This window comes from Dipodomys spectabilis, unplaced genomic scaffold (genome assembly GCF_019054845.1).
Source record: "Dipodomys spectabilis isolate Male_0828 unplaced genomic scaffold, ASM1905484v1 ptg000019l, whole genome shotgun sequence".
NCBI lineage: Eukaryota > Metazoa > Chordata > Mammalia > Rodentia > Heteromyidae > Dipodomys > Dipodomys spectabilis.
The window spans coordinates 4,246,618-4,263,459 of NW_024870696.1; positions in this window are offsets into that span (position 1 = coordinate 4,246,618).

Genomic DNA, 16,842 nt, shown 5'->3' on the forward strand with positions numbered 1-16,842 from the left:
TTTACATCTTGTCTTATTGCTGTAGCTAGACATTCTAATACTAAATTGAACAGAAGTGGAGAGAGTGGACATCCTTATCTCATTCCTGAGTTTAGAGGAAATGGCTTTAGCTTTTTGCCATTAAGTATAATGCTGGCTGTAGGTTTGTCATATACAGCCCTTATTATATTATGTTGGAGGAGATGTAACAAAAAGGGAACCCTACTGCATTGTTAGTGGGAATGTAAACTTGTTCAACCATTTTGGAAAACAGTATGGTGGTTTCTCAAAAGACTCCACATAGAACTCCCCTATGACCCAGCAATCCCACTTTTGGACATTTACTCAAACAATCGCAAACAAGGCTATACTAAATCTACCAGCACAACTATGTTTATTGCAGCATTATTTAGCATAGCTAAGATATGGAATCAACCCAGATGCCCCTCAGTAGATGAATGGATCAAGAAAATGTGATACACACACACACACACACACACACACACACACACAATGGAATTCTATGCCTCCATCAGAAAGAATGACACCACCCCATTTATTAGGAAATGGAAAGACTTGGAAAAAAATTATATTAAGTGAAGTAAGACAGGCCCAAAGAAACATAGATCCCACAGTTTTCCTCATCTACAATAACTAGTATATGTCTAGAACAAAGCCAAAAATGTCAAAAAGCTATGTACATATGACTACATAAGGTGATGTTAAGCGAAATGAACCCCAAGATAGGGACATAAGCGGTTTTATCTTTGTTGCTGTTATTCTTAATATACATATAATGTCCTATGTGATTATTTTGTTTCTTTTGTATGTTCCTCCCCCACAGCATAACTCATTCTCACTGTATTTGATTCGATGTCCTGCATCTTGTATATAGAATTTTCTAATTTGGGGAGGGGAAGGGAAAAAATAAAATGCTAAAATAGGAATACAGGTTGACCCATTGTAACAATGAGATGTACAAGACACTATGTGAAAAACGAACTTACAACTTCAAGGCGGGGGGGGGGGGGGGGGGGGGGGGGGGGGGGGGGGGGGGAGTAGTTGGGGAGGTGGGCAAAGAAGGGATGTTAGGGAAAAACAAAGGAAGCAACAATGCTCATAGGTAATGTACTTATTACCTTACTCATGTAACTGTAACCCTTCTGTACAGTATTTTTACAATAAAAAGATACATATGTAATAATTGCTTAAGAGAAAAATAATATTGAATGCCAATAAATTATTGAATATAAATCAAATTAATATTAATAAAATAAAATTAAGAATTAAAATGCTTGCTAAAATATCCTTCAGGTTCAAGTGACTGTATATGTATTTTATAAAATACCTTCTTTTAATCATTGCAATCAATAGAGTTGGTAGATATTTAGTAAAAAATCAATTTGCCTTTTTTAATAATTTATATAGGAGCACTATACTTATAAACTTATCCTCAAATGCAATTCAGTTGGAGATTCTTAATGTATTGAGATATATTTTATACCATTTGTGTGACAAGCACTATTAGACCATTACATAACTTAAGCAATATTGTAAAGGAGTTAGCACCGGAAATTTTATTACATCTACTTGTGCAAAGAAAAAACAGTCCAAGTTATCTTCTTTATTAGGCTATAAATTAAGTATAGGTATGAAAAAACTAATATTTACTACTTCATGTGTAATCATACTATTTTATTAAAATTTCATAATTCCTAAATAATGTATTTAATTAAAACAGTTAATATTATCAGTAAATATAAAATTATTTGGAAAAAAGTTTAGAATATAAACATTAAAGGATAGTTACTGCTATTTTCTGTCTTAGCTTGTATTTGAAGAACTAAAAACTATGTGAGAAATAAAATAGATCCCATAGTAGCATTTTTTGTTGGCACTATTAAATAATTTTTTGTCTACTGAGACAGTGAATGTTACCTGACACAGTTGCTTTTGTCTTTAACACCATGGTATTTATAGGAGAATGTATAGCCATGGGCTCACATGCATTAATAAATGATATAATTAGGACATTATTAATAAATCAACCTCAATACAGATAGATGTAATGAAAAGTATTATTATTTAAAAGAATGAAAAGATAATAGACTAAGAGAAAATCTTTACAAAATGTATGTCTGCTTGACAAAACTGAGATCTTGCATATACAAATAACTATTATTAATGAAAAGAGAGAGGAAACAAAATAGTTAAAAATTAGTGAAGTTTGCCAGATATCCTGGCTTATGCATATTATCTTATCTACTGGGAAGACTGGGATCTGAGAATCAAGTTTCAATGCTAGATAGGGCAGGAAATGTCTAGGAGACTCTTATAGCTAGGCAACACACACAGACACACACACAGACACACACACACACACACACACACACACACACACATGCTTGAGCTGTGGCTCAAGTGGTAGTGTTAGGCTTGAGGTGGGAAAAATCTCAGTAACAGTACCCAGGCCTTGATCTCAAGACCCTCCCCCCCCCCCCACACACACACAGAGGCACACACCAGAAACAAATATCTGAATGGACCAATAAAGTAGATACAGAGATAGCTAAGATATAAAATAAGTATATAAAGGTATTTGTGATCATTAGTACATTTACCAAATAAATTGGTAAAAAATAATAACTAAGCATTTTTCACCTAATAATTCCAAGAATGTGATGCAAAACTATTTTCCTTATTGTCATTAACATCAGCTTCTAGCCCTCTTAGGAAGATCTCCTTTTCTGAAAACTTAAGGTGGTTCTTTCTCTCTCTTTTTCTTTCTTTCTTTGTTCCTTCCTTCCTTCTTTCCTTCCTTCCTTCCTTCCTTCCTTTCTTTCTTTTTTGCTTGCTTGCTTGCTTTTTTGGCTGGTGGAGGCATATCTTCAATCATCACCTTCATTTTCACCTGGTCTCTCTTCCTATGTGTCACCTCTCCACCTGTCACTTCCATGAGCATCCACTGTTAGATTCAAGGTGCAGTTCAGTATCCAAGGATGATTTCATCCTAGGATAAGCAACAGGTAAACAATGCTTAATTGATATAAGCAACATTTACATTATACTAGAAAATAATAACAGAACAGACATTTTATTGTGTGTTTGTTAAATAATAAAAATACAGACACCTGTAACACAAACATTTCCAAAGATAGAGGCCAAAACTAAAGCAGAGGCATAAATAAGGATATATTCAATAATTAATGGAACAATAGTTCAGGTTTCAGTTTTTGCTAAGTGGCTAATGAGCACATATGGAAGAAAGTCTAACTCCCCACATTAAAAAATGGTTTTCTTGTACTTATTAAGACAGACATATGATTTCTTTATTTTGCACAATTTTATTAGTCTAAAGAATATATATCATGTTGATACATCCACATATGCACACAACATATTTTGATCAGACTCAAACTCTCTAGCACTATTTCTCACAACCCATCTTCCCATACCAATCTCAACAAGTTTTTATTGGATCATATTTATCATGTCCATAAAATAATGACCACATTCACTCTCCTTCCCTCTCTTATTTCATTCTCCTCATAGTCACTGCAAACTATCTCCTGTCCCTGACAAGATGTTTTATATTCATGTCATTCATAGGTTTTAGTATATGCTAATTACTCAAAAGATTTTCACCATGATATTTCACCTGAGTATATATAGTACTTTCATAAATTTGACAGTCTCACTTTCTCTTCCTTTCCTCATTCCTATGACTTCCCATTATTCACAGCTTTCGGTCATATACTACTGCCATAGAGAAATGAGTCTGAGATAAACCCAACTCAACTCTGACTGGTGTCAAAATGAGCAAGCATTTTTGATGGAGAATAAGGAAATGAGGTAGAGAAGGTCATAAGCAATGCAGAGTGAGATTGTATCATTGAACCATGAAAAACTACACTAATGATTTCTCAAATATTTATAGAGTAAAGGGTACAGCAATAAAGAGGGTAGGAATAATAAAGCTGAAGGCTCAGAGAAGACTAGGTAGAGTTTGTTAATTAATTCCTTACTTAATGTGAATATAAAAAAATTACTTATTCACAGAGGAAGCCACACATTCTGCTAAAATATAGGAAAAGAAATGGAAAGACAAACTAAATATAATGGGATGAAAATTTGGCTAGCAGCACAAATTAGACTAGTAACAAACATTTGGGAAAATATCAAAGCAAATACATATATAACCATGCAAATGCCTTTGTACACATGTGCATGCCTGTATGATTTTCGTGCACAAATCACACGACCATTTAACCCATCATAATTTTATTCTAGGGCTACATTGTTACGTGATCTTCATACTATGGAACTATGTATTGATGCACATACATATGGACATAAATGAAATACACTAATATTGATGAAAGATCTACTGAGTCAACAATGTGAATGAATAGGTAGGAGTAGGGTACACAAAGGAAATACCAGTACAATTAAATAATAATATAAAGATCAAATTAACACTTTGTCTAGGCACCCATTCATCTGAATATAAATTTTTTAATTAAAGATACTTGACTGGGAAGGTGGTTCACTAGTAGAGTGCTTGTTTTGCATGCATGAGGCCCTGGGTTCGATTCCTCAGCACCACATAAGCAGAAATAACTGGAAGTGGTGCTGTGGCTCACAGGTAGAGTGCTAGCCTTGAGTTGAAGAGCTTAGGGACAGGGCCCACGCTCAGAGTTCAGGCCCCACAACCAGTAAATAAAAAATAAAAAGATAAAATGATACTCCTCAACTAAAATATCCAGAATTTAATTTTGACATTTTACATGATCTTGCAAACTAAACATACGTATAATATATGAACTGACACCTTTATTGTCTGTCACTACTTATGAAGTTCCTTGAAATTGGTAATTCTGAATGTTTATTTCCCTAGAAGATAATTTCCTCTGTTTACGTGTGAGGAGTAATGACTTAATTATCTAATATTTCACAAAAATACTTCATCTTAATAGGCAATAAATTATCATTGCCATTTTTCCTTGCGGTTAAACATATTGGCAATGTAAACTAATTGTCAGTAAAATAAAAAAGTATTCTAAAACAGTGAAATGGATATTTGACAGATTCCTCTCATCTCGGTATGCAAGAGGCAGGGGCAAAAGTTTCTTGAGCTCAATAACACCCTGAAACTCACAAAGAAAAAACAAAACAAACACATATATGCCAAAGAAAACCTAGTCTTTATCTTTAATGAATTGCTACATGTGCAATTTATAAATGTATCCTAATCAACTGTTCATAAATATGTAATTTACTTCTGTATTGAAATCAATAGGCTGAGTATATCTGACATAAAACTTGAAATTATAAATAATTGTGTTAATTAGTTTAGTATTGAAAAATTGAGTTGAAAGTTGATTTATTTTTCTCAGTTTTATAAAATAATCCCATACTTTACAAATCTGTGTAGGGCATAAAAATGGATCAATTAATATATACAATTAGTTAAATATGGTCTTTGTGATTATCATACTGTGTATCTTCTTATTAAGAGATATCTGTATTCAAATTTTATGAATTTCCTACTATTAAAAGAAACAAGTTAACAATTTGCAGCTCCATTCAAATGATGAAAGAGTAAAAATGTCCCCTCCTGTGTGTGTGTGTGTGTGTGTGTGTGTGTGTGTGGAGGTGAGAGATGGGGGGGCCGAAGGAGGGAGGGAAGTAGAGGAGGGAGGGAAGTAGAGGAGGGAGGGAGAGTCTGCGTATGTGCACTTGGCAGTGGTACTAGGACTTGAAATAAGGAGTTCATATTTTGTGACACAAGCCCTGAATCACTAGAGCTTTTCAGGTAATCTTCTGTCACTAGAGTTTTTCATTTAGCATCTTATGCTTTCACTTAGGTTGAACTCAGGCTGCCATTCATTCACCTACCTCATCTTCTGAATTAGTATGATTACAGGCTTGAGCCACCATGCATAGACATTTCTCTAAAGGTTTTTTACTTCCATTCGTAAAGCAAGATTCACACCATATTGTGATGAGAATAATTATATCACCACATTTTAGCAGAAAACACACTCATACAATTACACTAGAATTATCTAAAATGTATATAATGTACATACTCATATAATTATACTAAAATTATCTAGTATGTATATAATGTACAGTGTTTACATGACTTCAAAATATCAAAATGATGAAATATTTATATTTAATTATATTTTTTTCATTCTTCGCTTTCAAAGTTAATTTACTTAGGAACTTTCTATGTATATTAGACAAACTATCACTATCACTAATCACTTGTCAGATGTTCAAGGTCTTCCTGTATATGTATAGTGGACTATCATCATAATACAGAAAGGAACTGAACTGAGATGTTATACAAGATAAAAGTCAGGAAAATAGATTACAGACTTCTCTATTGAAAAAAAATTGAGCTTCGCGGTGGTAAAAAGTAATCTCAGTAGTATGATACACATAATTCTTAAATTTATTTAGGGAATTAAATGTTTCATGTAGAGTGTTATTTCTTCACATTTTAAAATCTCAAACGTTACTTGCATTTTCATGAAATTAATAAATTAATAACATATTTTAGTTATTTTTTTGTTAGTTATGGGGCTTGAAATCTTGGCCTGGGCGCTGTCCCTGCACTCTTCAGCTCAAGGGAACGCTCTGCCTCTTGAGCCACACTGCCACTTCCGGTTTTCTATTGGTTTATTGGAGATTTTCTATGGTTTTTTGGAGTCTCACGGACTTTTCTGCCTGGGTGGCTTTCAACCATGATCCTCAAATCTCAGCCTCCTGAGTAGCTAGGATTACAGGTGTGAGCCACCAGCGCCCAGCTCATATTTTATTTATTTCAGTGAATTCAAAATTATTTGGGGGTACTTGTCTTCTTTAAATGTTCATAATTGAATTATCATTGTATAAATAAGTAGCCTACCAATATAAAAATCATTGATTTGTAACTATATATGTGTATATATATATATATATATGTATATGTATATGTGTGTGTGTGTGTGTGTGTGTGTGTGTGTGTGTGTGTGTCTGTGTGTGTGTGTGTATGTGTATCTCAGTATTGGACTTGAACTCCAGGACTATGCTCACTTAGCCTGTGTTTCATCACTTGAATCACATCTGCAGCCCATTTTTTTCTGTGTATTTTTTCTGTTTGCTCTGTGTGTGTGTGTGTGTGTGTGTACACTAGTACTAGAGTTTGAACTCAAGACCTCACCCTCTTGCTTGGCTTCTTCCCTGAAAATTGAAGCTCAACAACTCAAAGAACACCTCAGTATTCAGCTTTTGATGTTAACTGGTAATTACAATGTCATAAATTTTAGTACTAGGGATGCCATCAATCTGTGATTCTCAGATCTCAGCCTCCTAAGCAAGTAGGATAACTGTTGTGAACCACCAAGGCCAGGCTTTGTTGGTTATTTTTGGAGTTTATTTCTGACAAGCCTTTCTCTAAGGCTGGCTTTGATCTTAGACTCCTTTGTAGCTAGGGTTATAAGCATTTTTCACTGGTCTGGTTCTAACTCAACAATATTTTTTGTTTTTCTATTTTTGGTAGTGGAGATCAAACCAAAGCAACTTTATTTGCTAGACAAGCACTTTACTACTGAGCTGCTTCCCAGCCCTAACTCAGCTTTTTAAATGTAGAAATGTAATAGTCACGAATCACATAAAATGACATCACATATAATGGTTTTGTTTCTTTTCAGAACAAGCTATTTCTTACTAATGGTTTTGTTTCTTTTCAAAACAAGCTATTTCTTACAATCACATGCTTTGAACTCAACAGATAGTTTCATATAGAAGTGTTCATTGATACAATAGTAATCATATATATATATATATCCATTGCATCATCAGGTGAGAAAATTTAAATGCAATGTAACTCTAGTAGCTCTGAATACTATTCATGTCCAGAATTCAACTTACTGTATCATTTCCTGAGTAAAGGCAACATTATTGCTTAATGAAATGCTGTTTTCAAGGCTTAGATAATAAATACATGAGTTTCGATCATTTTGTAGTCCTAGAGAATGAGGACATTTTCAACTGTCTGCATTAATTATGGTTGCTAATCAGTTATAGCCTCCAACTGAATAAGCTCTAAGTGGCCCAAAGAATTTTATTTTCTCAGCTTGTGACTTAAAATTTTCAGATACATTACACATCATACTTTTATATATCATTGTTACATTTGATATCAAATATATCTAATACAAAATAATTCTTACCATGAGAAATATTCAACAAATCTTTATCTGAAATCAAATGTAGTCATTATATTCAGTGTATATTATATAAAAATGAACTTTGAAATTTGAGGGATAGGGATCAAAGGGGTAATGAAGGGAGAGATTGATGAAGAGTTGACATTCCCCAAGATGCATTGTACTCATCTCCTGAATTGTAACATCTTTGTACAACTAATTAACAATTTTTAATATGAAAAATTTAACCAAGTTATAATCCCAGCATATTTTTGTGCAAACTCCACTAACAGTTACTTATTTCTCCGTTGTTTCCCCCCCACATTTTTGTAAGCATCAATAGTTGTACATAGAGGTTCAACTCAACACATGCATGTATTCATATGATATATATTGACCACACTCATTCTTGTATTTCAACAAACTGCATAGTTTGATTTTCACACTTAGAGTATTTTAATCACAATAACAATTGTTATGCTTTCTATTTGTTCTCCTTTATTCCATGAGTACCCACAGCTGCTTAGGAAACTTTTCTATAATCCTATTTATGCTGACCTGTATGGGTAAATAAGTAATAGGAATGAGTACTAAAATTTGTACACATTTATGAATGATCACAACTTTGAAAAGAAACATAAAAATTTCATGATAATACATTTAAATAAAAAGGGGATATTGAATTAAGTTGAACTGTGGAACTTTTTTTTACATACATGCTAGATATAATATGTCTTCTATATATTTATATATACACATATATATTTCTATGTATTATATATGCATACTATATATAGTATGCATGTACTATACTACTAGATACCTACCATGTATACTATGTCTTCTATAAGTATATTATTAATATATAATGTACCAAATATATATAAGAGTGTATATTCATTTACATGTACACTTACATACAACATTTTAAAATAAATCCATGGCCTATTCCTGTGAAATATATGCACAGAAATTCACCAAAATATCCTTAAAAATACATTAGTTGTGTGGTTGTATATACATGTACTAATGGTAGGCAGAATTCTAATTATGGTCTCCTAAGACAACTCTTACAAACTGTCACAAATCCTAATTTAGACATTTATCACACAGATAAATTTGAGGTGACACCCAATCTTTCTTATGAAATGCTATATGCAAAAGATATCAGTATATAAAAATGAAAAATATTAAACAATTATTAATTTTTATGAACTTAGTTCATCAGAAAAGTTGACCAAATTATATGGCTGTAAATATTAATAGATGTTACACCAAAAGAATTCAGTAATCATCAAAGTAAAATACATAGCAGTAAAATATATAGCAATAGTAAAAGTAAAATATATAGCAGAATCAAAACAGCTGAAAATTTAAAGTGAAATGAAAATATTACCTGAAATCTTTGAAAAGCTTATTTAAACAATTCAAACTTCACTAATGCCATATAATAGCAGGCATTTGAAAGCTTTGCTAGAATATAATTTGTTTTGGCAATTTAGTTACAAAGATTACATGACATTTCCAGACTCTATATTTCTATTTGGCAAGCTAATTAAATTATTTGAATAGTTTGTCACCTTGCAAGAAACACATAATTATAACACTTAACTCAAAGTGGTTTTGTTACATTTTAGCTTTAAAATTAATGTATTATGTATCACGTATCAATTCACATATATTATAGGACTGTTTAGGGGACAATTGTTCATATGAAACATATTAAAATATTTGTTTCATCTAATATTATTATAGCTGAACTATCTTATATTTATATTTATAGAGTCATCCATTGTGTTCCCTTGTGCTTTTAAATTAATTGTGTTTTCAAATATAAATTTGGAATCATTAGCCAGGCGCTAGTGGCTAGTGCCTATAATCTTAGCTATCAGGAAGTTGATATACTAGCATCACTATATGAAGGCAGCCCAGGCAGGAAAGTCTATGAGACTCTTATCTCCAATAAACTACTCTGAAAATGCTGTGACTCAAGTGGTACAACGCTAGCTTTGAGCACAAGAACTTCAGGCATAGTGCCCAGGCTCAAAGTACAAGCCACTGAACCAAGAAAAAAAAAGATATATAGATGATAGACAGACAAACAATTAGACAGATAGGTAGATAGATAGACAATTTGGCCTTATTTTCTGTGTAAAGGATTGAAAGAAGGGCTTTCAGAAAGCTATACAAGCTTCATTCACCTAGGACTGATTTACATCCATAGTACTGGACTCTTAGCCCAAGATGACAATCTAATGGTTTAAAGCTTTATCCTTCTACAAATATTACACATAATTATATATACACACATATATGATTAGATTTTTAACTAATATGTTATTAATTAATTTGAATTTATGGGTTTTATTTTTCCTGTTAAATTTCTTCTCTTTAGGTTTCATTTGTTATTTTTATTGGCAGGATCAAAGGTTAAACTCAGAGTTACATATATTTATAGTACATACAGAATACATATAGAGATATGTACTCAACTACTTATGCCATGTGTGAGGACTAGTGTTAGTTTTTGTTAAATATGCTCACATGATTTTTGGCCATGTTCATCTTTGGGCAAAGATCCTCCTCCCTGTGCCTCCTTTGTGAAAGTGTTAAGGCATGTACAGTCTTCCCGGGAATAGAACCTTTGTTTTTAGAAAAAAAAATGTTTTTACTGTATTATTTACTATTTTATGTTTATTTCAATTTTAATGATTTTCTTGTTACTCTTAAACTTTCGATTGCACTTATTAGTAATATTATTTTGGAAAGATATAGCCACAGTTTAAAATATAATTATATTTTAAGCTCTCTTTTTAAAATTCTTTCCTATATTTTACTACCACATAGGTTTTGAATATTATTTACACCTCTAGTTACATATTAGAAATATTGATTCAATGTTATCTTTAAAATAAGTACTAAATGTATTTTAAATTTAAACAAATACCTACACTTTCTAGATTTCTCATTCCCCTCTAGTCATGAGTGAAAGTCTGTTACAGTTTTTGGAACTAAATTATTTATATTTATGTTTATGTTTATATTTATATTTTCTGAGTCTGTCCTGGGACTTAAACTTGGCCTGATGCTGTCCCTGAGCTTTGGCGCTCAAGGCTTGCTCTCTACATCTTGAACTACAACTCCACTACAAGTTTTTGGAAGATAATTGAAGGTAGACTATCAGGGGTTTTCTGTCTAGGCTGGCTTCTCACTACGATCATCAGAAATCAGCCTCTTGAGTTGTTAGGATTTCCTGCATGAGCCTTAGACATCTGGCTTGATTTTTCTCTTTTATGTCTTTTAAATAGGAATTTCTCTTTCTTTCTATCTTCTTTCCTCTCTCCACATATTTCCATTTCAGTCTCTTTTCGAAAATATTTTCAATTTTGCAATTCATGCTTATATTATATTATATTTGCAATTCATGCAATATCCTATGGAAATCTGTGAGAGTAGACTTTTTTTTCCCCCTAAATAGCCAAGTTTTCCTTCATCATAATCTGAGAATTGTACTGTACTTTTTTCCTAGATGAACTATTTATCTCCTTTCCCTTTAGACATCTTGGAATTGTCTGCCTCTACGTAAGTACCATTTTCTACTTCATGGGAAATTTTTGTGCATCTTTTGCCCAATTGTCTCCCTGGACTCCATCTTGTGTAGTATTTTACCTGCCTGACACATGTTCATTTATCTAGACTTTTTGTGATTTTGGAACTCACACATTAGATTGCTAAGACACTCAAACCTGTTCTACTCAATAAAGTATCTCTCTAAAGTCTCATCCAGTTTGACTGAAGGTAGCACTAGGAAATAAAACCGGGCTCCTATTCTCTGACGTTACCTAGATTTATTGCCTATCACCTGTTATCACTCACAAAAAGCATATGCTGCACATATGTATGCTCTGACAGTTTGTCAGCATGTATTTATGCTTATTGCGTATATTATGTTTGAGATAATAAATATACCATAAAGTATGGTAGTGCCAAATTCCCCATTGAAATTTTGTAGAGGTTTATAACTAAATATACTGGTTATTTATCGTTTCTAAACTATGTGGTTGTGTTTACAATATATTTGGTTAATTTATCATAGTATTAATGGCATAATTCATGTAAGTTTTGGCTGGCAAATTTAAGAGTTTGTAGGATTGATATTTCCTGGCTCACACATTATTAATACTCAGGAACTTTATCAAAAACAATACATGGAATTCCTTTTCGAAAGTAATTATGCTGGGCTGGGAAGGTGGCTTAGTGGTAGAGCGCTTACCTTGCATACATGAGACTCTGGGTTCAATTCCTCAGCACAACATAAGCAAAAAGAAAAAAGCCAGAAGTGGCACTGTGGCTCAAGTGGAAGAGCGCTAGCCTTGAGCTGAAAAGTTGAGGGACAACGCCCAGGCCCAGAGTTCAGACCCCACAACCGGACCCCCACCCCCCCCAAAAAAATAATTATGCTTAGAAAATTTGTTTTAAAAATTAAGTGATGTAATGTCCTGTGGTTCATAAATTAGAAAAAATATTATGTGTAACTTTTATTTTGTATTTTTGAATGATATAACAGTATCTATACATAAAATGTCATACAAATGTGTAATATCATATTTATCGATAAATGTAGATTTATCTATATTTACTTCACATCAAATATATATCTAGGCATTTTTTGCTTCATGTCATGTATACATCATTGCTATCCAGTTATTAACAATGTTTCAAACAGGGAAAGAAACAAATGTAAGAATTTATCATGATAGCCTTTATTCCTCTAGAATAGATTCCTCTAGAAATGACTTCATTTATTATATGTTTTTAGTCAATGGAATAATGAAATTATATGGGGAAAGGAAGAAGAGAAATTTGTAGTAGTAGGAAAAGACACACATGTAGTCAGTACTTCAGTGTTTGAAATGAAACAGGAAAAAAGACATATAAGATGGAAATAAATCTCTAGACTTTTAATGGAGTAAGGGTTCTACATTAATTGACCTCCAAATTTGTCCTTTAAGTAATTTTTAGTTGTGACTAGTGATTCCTCTGTGGTTTAATTCATTTGACATACTTTACTTGAGAGAATAAAATATAGGTAATATAAACTAATTAAATTTAAGCCTTAATAACCTGAAGAAATAATACATTTAGGGATTGTATTGGGTATATTCCAATGCTTACTTGCGTTTATTTTTTTTTTGGTCAGCTGTGGTGCTTGAACTCTGGGCCTGGTCGTTGTGCCTCAGCTCTTCGGCTCAAGGCCAGCACTCTACCTCTTGAACCACAGCACCACTTCTGGTTTTCTAGTGGTTTATTGTAGATAAGTCTCATGGACTTTCCTGCCCAGACTGGCTTTGAACCGTGATCCTCAGATCTCAGCCTCCTGAGTAGCTAGGATTACAGGCATAAGCTACCAGTGCCTGACGATACTTGCAAATTTATGTTGGTGTTAGTGTTTAAAACATAAATAATGCTTTCATTCATAAAATAATTATGTCTTTGGATCAGGATCATAAATGGAAATTCAAACAAATGATCAAAAAAAGTATTTTAAAATGATTGGAAATCATGCATAGTTATTGCTTTATTTCAATTCTAATGTATTTATGCCTGTTATTTAATTAGCATTTTTAAACTATATGTAATAATGGGTATTTGTATAGCATTTCAATTATAGAAATAGTTATTTCAATTGTATTCCATCCTCTATTACTTATTTAGACCCCTTTTCTCCCTACTCCTGAACCTCCTTTCTACTTTCATGACCATAGAGATTTTTTCTTGTTTTTCAATATCTTCCAAATGAGAAAAACATGCAATGCTTATATTTGTGGTAAGGATTAATTTATTTAATAAGACAATCTTCAGTTCTAGTTTCCAATGAAGAACATAAAAATTACTCCTTTCATGGCTTAGTCTAATTTTACTATATATATACTGGTAGACCTCTTATTTCCAATATTTGATGAAGTGGTAAACTTGGATGTCCAATATTTCATGAGCTTTTATTCTTTTTTTTTTTTTTGGTCAGTCATGGGGCTTGAACTCTGGGCCTGAACTGTCCCTCAGCTCTTCACCTTAAGGCTAGCGCTCTACCACTTGAGCTACACTGCCATTTCCGTTTTTCTTTTTTCTGATGGTTTATTGGAGATAAGCATTTCACTGAGTTTCCTACAAGGCTGGCTTTGAACCATGATCTTCAGATCTCAGTCTCCTGAGTAGCTAGGATTACAGTCGTTAAGCACCGGCTCCCGGCTAAGCTTTTATTCTTTTGAGTAAAATATCAGTACTGCTATTCATAGCTCATTGGGGAAATTTAGCTCTGATTTTTTTGAGGATCCTTTATATTGACTTCCTTTTCCAATTCCACCAGCATTGAATTATGATTTCTTACCAAGCACTTCCAGCGCTTTTTGCTTATTTTCTAAATGTCTGCAATTCTGATGGGTGAGATAAAATCTTCATGTAAACTGTCATTTCCATTGTCCTGGTGGGAAAACTGTTAGACTTTTATTCATGTATTTTGGCCATTTACATTTATTTGAAAAATGTTCAGTTTATTTCACCACTTTTATTATTTGTAAAATTTAGTTTAACCTTTATCATTTATTGCCATATTTCTACTTTACATTATTTTTATTTAAAATTATAGGTCAATAAAGGAAATGTATTTATACTATATGGGTACTGAATTTGCCATTGAAAATGGTGTCACTATCATTGAAATACAGATCAAGTCAGTGAACGATCTCACAGGAAAATGTGAAGTCATCCATTCATCAACAAGTCAATAATTAGATGCATAAATAGGCAATGTCTTCTTATCCAACTACCAACTAACTCTGAGACTTTCCATGGTCAAATATGGAAGCTTACTTTAAATAAAACATGGTAGTAAAGAATTAAAGATGTCAACACAAAAACCTTTCAAAATCATATGAAAATATACAGTAGAATTCAAATTATCAAAAAAGTAACTTATAGAGATCAAATCCACTAAAATCTCTCTCTCTCTCTCTCTCTCTATATATATATATATATACATATATTCACTAGTAGTTAATGTACTATAATTCAATAGAATTCAAATTACCAATGACATATTAAGATTTATTTGTTGTGGTTAAGTAATAACTAGATAAAATAAATATTAGTTTTGATATGAAAGTGAAAATACATAGTAAACATGTTGAAATTAAAATATTTTTGTAATGTCCTACCAAAATGTATCAAAGATTAATACATGCTTTAAGGACAAATGAATCAGAAGGAAATTTATTAGTTCTACCATATGATATTTTAGTTTTGTTTTTGGTTGGTCATGGGGCTTGAACTTTGGGCTTGGGCACTGTCCCTCAGCTCTTCAGCTCAAGGGTAGTGCTCTACCACTTGAGCCACAGAGCCACTTCCGGTTTTCTGATGATTTATTAGAGATAAGAGTCACACAGACTTTCCTGCCCAGACTGGCTTTGAACTTCGATCCTCAGCATCTTGAGTAGCGAGGATTGCAGGCATGAGCCACCAGTGCCCTGTAGTTCTACCATATGTGATATTTTGTATGATATTATTTTATTTGTTTCATCAAGTTCATATTTCTGTATTTGTGGAAAATCAGCTCCTATTTTAACAATTTTTTTTCCAAAATGTACTTTAAAAGTTGCCTAAGTCTGAAACAACACTTTCAGGTAGCAATTACTATTGAAAACTCAATTAAAATTAAATATTATTTCTCAATAGTTCATTCTCTGATTTAGACATTTTTCCCACTTTTAATTCCTGAGATATGCTTCAATTGTAAAATTAAACATATATGTCCATTTTAGTCAGCTTTTTGTTACTTCAACAAATACTGGGATAAGCAATTTATAAAGAAGTATTGTTAATTTAGATCATGATTTTAAAGGTTTGTTAGTCAAAGTTGGTTGACTCTCTTGCTTTTAGGTCTGTGGTGAGACCAAAGAACATGAGAGAACAAAAGTATAGACGTTCTGACTAGGAAGTAAGAAAGGAGCAGGAACAGACACTGAAATCCAACACCCACTTCCAAGACACAACACAAATGAGCTAAAATCCTCACACTTAGCCCCTTCTCAAGAAGGGCTTTTCATGTAATTAATGTTTCAGTAAATTAGTTTAACTTTTGAAACAGTGTCTTACTACATACCCTAGGCTCCTCTTGAACTCACAATCTTCCTGAGTACTGGGATTGCAGGTGTGTCCCACAAGAACTGGTTTCTATTGATTTTAATTTCCAAGACTTTGTTTAAAAATGATTAGTGTTACTCTGTTTTTTTAAGTGTGTTTGCTTATTATTGCTTCCTTGAGTAGTACATATTATATTTGTTTGGGAATAAGAACTATTTTTGGAGTGCTCAGAGCATTACTTTTGTGTACATTCTGGCAATGTCGATTTATAACAAGTACAATTACCATTAGTCTTATCCCTTATACACTGAGCTTATAGAATGTTAGTGTCCAATATATAAGCTCCATGATGACCTGATTTTCACATTAGCATCAGAAAGTGTTTACAGAAAGTCAAGATAATATTAAATAGTTGAATAGTTAGTAAAAAAAAGTCAATTAATTAAAAACAATAATTGTCATTTTATGAGAAAAATCTTGTTTTATTTTTACATATTTTATATGCAACAAGTAATTGAAGTTT